The sequence below is a fragment of the Triticum aestivum genome, chromosome 5B (assembly GCF_018294505.1).
Source record: "Triticum aestivum cultivar Chinese Spring chromosome 5B, IWGSC CS RefSeq v2.1, whole genome shotgun sequence".
NCBI classification, from domain to species: Eukaryota; Viridiplantae; Streptophyta; class Magnoliopsida; order Poales; family Poaceae; genus Triticum; species Triticum aestivum.
This window is the reverse complement of record NC_057807.1, coordinates 300,267,898-300,276,056: the sequence shown is the minus strand read 5'-3', so window position 1 is coordinate 300,276,056 and position 8,159 is coordinate 300,267,898.

Below are 8,159 nucleotides of genomic sequence, written 5' to 3'. Positions count from 1 at the left end.
CAAGCAGAAACAGAGAGAAAATCTGAAAGATGCTTGGTATAGGTTGATGGAATCTTATCGCCTTTTGCACTGTAAAAGGGGATGTAAAAATTTTACTTCACAATTTTTAGGTAGGATTGACCATCCCCATAGACAACTCTTGGATTTTTCCGCAAAGGGTAATCTTATTGAAAGTGATGCTAATACTGCTTATGAAATAATAGAGGGTATATTGGGGGTTCCACCACCACAAAAAGGATTTGTTTTTACTCAAGAGGAGATTCAAATATTAGATAGATTGCGTGATATGTAGGAAAAATTGGATGAGTTGGAAAAGGTTAATGAACCTCTCAAAAATATTAGTGGAAATCTCAACCGCATAACACTTTTTTACCCTTTGCAATAAGCGGTTGCATATTTTCAATATTATGCTTTACTTCTTGAGAATAATGGGAAGCGTAAAGAACCTCCTGGGTTTGCGAAAACTCCTACAAAGATTATTGATACATCTCCAACGTATCTACAATTTATGAAGCATTCATGCTATTTTATTATCTATTTTGAATGATCACGGGCTTTATTATATACTTTTATATTACTTTTGGGACTAACCTATTAACCGGAGGCCCAACCCATATTGTTGTTTTATTGCCTGTTTCGGTATTTTGAAGAAAAGGAATATCAAACGGAGTCCAAACGGAATGAAACCTTTGGGAGCGTGATTTTTGGAAAAGATATGATCCGGGAGACTTGGAGTTGAAGCCAGGGAAGGTCGAGGAAGCCAGGAGATAGGAGGGCACGCCCACCCCCCTGGGTGCGCCCCCTGTCTCCTGGGCCCCTCGAGGCTCCCCCGACCGACTTCTTCCGCCTATATAAGTCCACATACCCTAAAAATATCGAATACGGAGATAGATCAGGAGTTCCACCGCCGCAAGCCTCTATAGCCACCAAAAACCTCTCGGGTGCCCGTTCCGGCACCCTGCCGGAGGGGGGATCCCTCACTGGTGGCCATCTTCATCATCCCGCGCTCTCCATGACAAGGAGGGAGTAGTTCACCCTCGGGGCTGAGGGTATGTACTAGTAGCAATGTCTTTGATCTCTCTCTCTCTCATGTTCTCTCTATGGCACGATCTTGATGTCACGAGCTTCCTATTATAGTTGGATCTTATGATGTTTCTCCCCCTCTACTCTCTCGTGATGAATTGAGTTTTCCTCTTGAAGTTATCTTATCGGATTGAGTCTTTAATGATTTGAGAACATTTGACGTATGTCTTGCCATGCGTATCTGTGGTGACAATGGGGTATCACGTGATCCACTTGATGTATGTTTTGGTGATCAACTTGCGGGTTCCGCCCATGAACCTATGCATAGGGGTTGGCACATGCTTTCATCTTGACTCTCCGGTATAAACTTTGGGGCACTCTTTGAAGTACTTTGTGTTGGTTGAATAAATGAATCTGAGGTTGTGTGATGCATATCGTACAATCATGCCCATGGATACTTGAGGTGACAATGGAGTATCTAGGTGACATTAGGGTTTTGGTTGATTTGTGTCTTAAGGTGTTATTCTAGTATGAACTCTTGAATAGATTGATCCGAAAGAATAACTTTGAGGTGGTTTCGTACCCTACCATAATCTCTTCGTTTGTTCTCCGCTATTAGTGGCTTTGGAGTGACTCTTTGTTGCATGTTGAGGGATTGTTATATGATCTATCTATGTTATTATTGTTGAGAGAACTTGCACTGGTGAAAGTATGAACCCTAGGCCTTGTTTCCTACCATTGCAATACCGTTTACGCTCACTTTTATCATTAGTTACCTTCCTGTTTTTATATTTTCAGATTACAAAAACCTATATCTACCATCCATATTGCACTTGGATCACCATCTCTTCGCCGAACTAGTGCACCTATACAATTTACCATTGTATTGGATGTGTTGGGGACACAAGAGACTCTTTTTTATTTGGTTGCAGGGTTGTTTGAGAGAGACCATCTTCATCCTACGCCTCCCACGGATTGATAAACCTTAGGTCATCCACTTGGGGGAAATTTGCTATTGTCTTACAAACGTGTGCACTTGCAGGCCCAACAACGTCTACAAGAAGAAGGTCGTGTAGTAGACATCAAGCTCTTTTCTGGTGCTGTTGCCGAGGAGGTGAGTGCTGGAAGGTATATATTTAGATCTTGGAATCGAATCTTTTAGTTTCTTGTTTTATCATTAGTTTAGTTTATAAAAGAAAATTTCAAAAAAAATGGAATTGAGTTTGTCTCATACGCTTCATCTTTTTAATATCTTTTGTGAGTTTGATGAAAAGGAAAATTGTGCTCAAGTGCTAGAAGAAGAAGTCTGTAAAATATTTGGTACTAAATCTTTGTATGATGAGCATGATTGCAATGTTGTTAGTATGAATTCTTTGAATATCCATGATGCTAATGATATGCAAAGCCACAAGCTTGGGGAAGCTATGTTTGATGAATATGATATTTTTTGTCCCCCAAGTTTTGATGAGCAAATTTATTATGATGAAATCATGCCTCCTATTTATGATGATTATATTGATGAAAGTGGGTTTGGAAGAGTGTCAACTTTAGGAAGTAGTGATCCCACTATTTTGGAGGATGTTGAATCTTATTGTGATGAACATGAAAGTGGATTTGGAAGAGTGTCAACTTTATTTAGTGATGATTCCACTATTTCGGAAGAGGTTCCAATTGATTATGAGAACAAAGTTGCTATCTATGATGATTATTGTGATGACTTGTATGCTATTAGGAATAATGATAACCATGAAACTTGTCATCATGATTTTAGTTTTCAATTGGATTATGCCTCACATGATAATTATTTTGTTGAGTTTGCTCCCACTACTATTCATGAGAAGAAATTTGCTTATGTGGAGATTAGTAAATTTTCTATGCTTGTAGATCATGAAAAGAATGCTTTAGGTGCTGGTTATATTGTTGAATTCATTCATGATTCTACTGAATATTATTATGAGGGAGGAACATATGCTTGTAGGAATTGCAATAATGTCAAGTTTCCTCTCTATGTGCTTCAATTTTTAAACTTATGCTTGTTTTACCTTCCTATGCTTGTTGATTATTGTTCCCATAAGTTGTTTGCTCACAAAATCCCTATTCATAGGAAGTGGGTTAGACTTAAATGTGCTAGTCATATGCTTCATGATGCTCCCATTATGTTTCAATTCTTATCTTTTATGTGAGCATCATTGTCATCATCATGCCTAGCTAAAAAGGCATTAAAGAAAAGCGCTTATTGGAGACAACTCAATATTTATCCTTACTATTTTTGTGTGTCCACATGATTATGCTACTGTAGTAATCATGTTTTATAGCTTTTGTTTCAATAAACTGCCAAGTAAGACCCTTAGGATAGCTTACGGTGATAGTTGTGTTGATCCTGCTGAAAATCAGAAACTTTTGCACCCAGTAAATTAGTTTTGTTAATTCATAGAAACGTGCTTCTGATCTGATTCTTTTTGCTCTCGATTGGTACACGCATTGCGTAGGACTTCCTAATTTGGTAGGATTTTTGGAGTTCCAGAAGTATACGTTGGATACAGATTACTACAAACGGTTCTGTTTTTGACAGATTCTGTTTTCTATGTGTTGTTTGCTTATTTTGATGAATCTATGAGTAGTATCGGAGGGTATGAACCATAGAAAAGTTGGAATATGGTAGATATTACACCAATATGAATTTAGAATGAGTTCATTACAGTACTTAAGTGGTGGTTTTATTTTCTTATACTAACGGAGCTAATGAGTTTTCTGTTGAGTTTTGTGTTGTGGAGTTTTCAAGTTTTGGGTAAAGATTCGATGGACTATGGAATAAGGAGTGGCAAGAGCCTAAGCTTGGGGATGCCCAAGGCACCCCAAGGTAATATTCAAGGACAACCAAGAGCCTAAGCTTGGGGATGCCCCGGATGGCATCCCCTCTTTCGTCTTCGTTCATCGGTAACTTTACTTGGAGCTATATTTTTATTCACCACATGATATTTGTTTTGCTTGGAGCGTCATTTTCTTTTGTTAGTATTTGCTTTCTGTCATTTAGAATAATGTTTTGCATCTTTATTTCCAATAAAAATGTCAAGGATAGCCTTTACCATGCTTATTTTGCTAGTATACATGTTGCTGTCTGAAAACAGAAAGTTTACCGCTGTTGCAAAAATTCCCTAGAAAAGTCAGAGCATGATATAATGTTGAAACTTTTTGCATTTTGAGCTCTGATAAATCTTATACAGCTTAATATTTTTATGATAATTTTTGGAGATAGGCAAGTATGATGAATCTTGCATTCTTTACAGACTGTACTGTTTTGGCAGAGTGCTGTTATGTTTACATTGTTTGCATATGTTTCCTTGTTTAATGATTCTATTTGAGGATAGGAGTATGAAATATGCAGAGGCATTTAGTATGCAATGTTGAATAATAATTTTAGTAATTTGTTACAGTAGAAAATGATAAGGTTTTGCATTGGTTTATACTAACCTATCTCATGAGTTCTTGTTGAGTTTGGTGTGGATGAAGCTTTTGATAAAAAGAGAAACCATGGTATGAGAGGAATTAAGGAGACACAAAAGCTCAAGCTTGGGGATGCCCAAGGCACCCCAAGATAATATTTCAAAAAGTCTCAAGCATCTAAGCTTGGGGATGCCCCGTTAGGCATCCCACCTTTCTTCTTCAACAACTATCGGTTAGTATCGGTTGAGCCTAAGTTTTTGCTTCTTCACATGAGTTGTGCTATCCTTGTAATGTCATTTCGTTTTGTTTTGCTTGCTGTTTGAATACAATACCAAGATCTGAAATTCTTAATTGAGAGAGAGTCTTCACATAGTTACATAATTATTTAGCTACTCATTGATCTTCACTTATATCTTTTTGGAGTAGTTTGTCATTTACTCGTGTGCTTCACTTATATCCTATGAGTAAATGGTTGAATGAGTTGAATGTCATAAACCTGAAATTATATATGTCTCATTTGCTTATCCCATGGGGAGTAATGACTTCACATCTAAGAAGTAGAGGTTGTAAATTTATTGAAGGTTAGCAAGCATTGTATTGGTCATTTAAACAATTCATGAAAGAATATTGAAGGAAGAGACATTTCACATATAAATATACTATCTTAGACATCTTTTATAATTGTGAGCACTCATTAAGTATGACATGCTAAAGAGTTGATGTTGGACAAGGAAGACAACGTAATGGGTTATGTTTTCTCACATCTCAGTTAAAGTATATTGTCATGGATCATTCAAACATGTTGAGCTTGCCTTTCCCCCTCATGCTAGCCAAAATTCCTTGCACCAAGTAGAGATACTACTTGTGCTTCCAAATATCCTTAAACCCAGTTTTGCCATGAGAGTCCACCATACCTACCTATGGATTGAGTAAGATCCTTCAAGTAAGTTGTCATCGGTGCAAGCAATAAAAATTGCTCTCTAAATATGTATGATCTATTAGTGTGAAGAAATAAGCTTTGTACGATCTTGTTATGGAAGCATTAAAAGCGACGGACTACATAATAAAGGTCCATATACAAGTGGCAATATAAAGTGACGTTCTTTTGCATTAAGATTTTGTGCATCCAACCATAAAAGTGCATGACAATCTCTGCTTCCCTCTGCGAAGGGCCTATCTTTTACTTTATGTCTTTTACTTTATGCAAGAATCAAGGTGATCTTCATCTTTCCCTTTTTCATTTTATCCTTTGGCAAGCACCTCGCGTTGGAAAGATCCTGATATATATATATATATATATATATATATATATATATATATATATATATATATATATATATATATATATATATATCCAATTGGATGTAAGTTAGCATGAACTATTATTGTTGACATCACCCAAAGGTGAATACGTTGGGAGGCAACACTATAAGCCCCTATCTTTCTCAGTGTCCGATTAAAACTCCATAACCATTAGTATTGTGTGAGTGTTAGCAATTGTGGAAGACTATATGATAGTTGAGTATGTGAAGTTTGCTAAATCAAAGCTCTCACATAGACCCTTCCTGAAAATAAGATGAATTGTAATTGTTTGATGACTAAGAATAAAGTTTGCTAGTTTTCAAGAAAGTTTATGGTCTATGCTTTAACATGTGAATTGCTTGTTGCTTGTTCGTGAGAAGTTTTATGAGATGAACTACTGTTATGACATATAATCATGCTAGAAAAGGTGATTGAAATTATCATTGATCAAACTTGTGCACCTTCTAGCATTCACACTTCATAAATTCTTTCTTTTATCATTTATCTACTCGAGGATGAGTAGGAATTAAGCTTGGGGATGCTGATACGTCTCCAACGTATCTATAATTTATGAAGCATTCATGCTATTTTATTATCTGTTTTGAATGATTACGGGCTTTATTATACACTTTTATATTACTTTTGGGACTAACCTATTAACCGGAGGCCCAGCCCATATTGTTGTTTTATTGCCTGTTTCAGTATTTCGAAGAAAAGGAATATCAAACGGAGTCCAAACGGAATGAAACCTTCGGGAGCGTGATTTTTGGAAAAGATATGATCCGGGAGACATGGAGTTCAAGCCAGGGAAGGTTCAAGGAAGCCAGGAGATAGGAGGGCGTGCCCACCCCCCTGGGCGCACCCCCTGTCTCCTGGGCCCATCGAAGCTCCCCTGACCGACTTCTTTTGCCTATATAAGTCCATGTGCCCTAAAAACATTGAATACGAAGATAGATCGGGAGTTCCGCCGCCGCAAGCCTCTATAGCCACCAAAAACCTCTCGGGAACCCGTTCCAGCACCCTGCCGGAGGGGGGGATCCCTCACCGGTGGCCATCTTCATCATCCCGGCGCTCTCCATGACGAGTAGGGAGTAGTTCACCCTCGGGGCTGAGGGTATGTACCAGTAGCTATGTGTTTGATCTCTCTCTCTCGTGTTCTCTCTATGGCACGATCTTGATGTATCGCGAGCTTTGCTATTATAGTTGGATCTTATGATGTTTCTCCCCCTCTACACTCTTGTGATGAATTGAGTTTTCCTCTTGAAGTTATCTTATCGGATTGAGTCCTTAATGATTTGAGAACACTTGATATATGGCTTGTCGTGCGTATCTGTGGTGACAATGGGATATCACGTGATCCACTTGATGTTGCGGGTTCTGCCCATGAACCTATGCATAGGGATTGGCACATGTTTTCGTCTTGACTCTCCGGTAGAAACTTTGGGGCACTCTTTGAAGTACTTTGTGTTGGTTGAATAGATGAATCTGAGGTTGTGTGATGCATATCATATAATCATGCCCACGTATACTTGAGGTGACAATGGAGTATCTAGGTGACATTAGGGTTTTGGTTGATTTGTGTCTTAAGGTGTTATTCTAGTACGAACTCTTGAATAGATTGATCCGAAAGAATAACTTTGAGGTGGTTTCGTACCCTATCATAATCTCTTCGTTTGTTCTCCGCTATTAGTGGCTTTGCAGTGACTCTTTGTTGCATGTTGAGGGATTGTTATACGATATATCTATGTTATTATTGTTGAGAGAACTTGCACTAGTGAAAGTATGAACCCTACGCCTTGTTTCCTACCATTGCAATACCGTTTATGCTCAGTTTTTATCATTAGTTACCTTGCTGTTTTTATATTTTCAGATTACAAAAACCTATATCTACCATCCATATTGCACTTGTATCACCATCTCTTCGCCGAACTAGTGCACCTATACAATTTACCATTGTATTGGGTGTGTTGGGGACACAAGAGACTCTTTGTTATTTGGTTGCAGGGTTGTTTGAGAGAGACCATCTTCATCCTACGCCTCCCACGAATTGATAAACCTTAGGTCATCCACTTGAGGGAAATTTGCTACTGTCCTACAAACATGTGCACTTGCAGGCCCAACAACGTCTACAAGAAGAAGATTGTGTAGTAGACATCAATTATCAAATCTAAAGATGACAACACATGAAACTATGTGTTACACCTAGCTAGGGGCGTAAAACAATAGCACTAGTTTGGAGGCAACCCAATAGTTACCTTTAATTTTCTAGTTATTTTTATATTTTGAGTGTGCACACAATTATGCTACTGTTATGGTTGGTGTTTCAATTAGCGTTTGTGCCAAGTAAAGCCTTTGGGTTGGTTTGGATGATAGTTGATTTGATTTTGTGA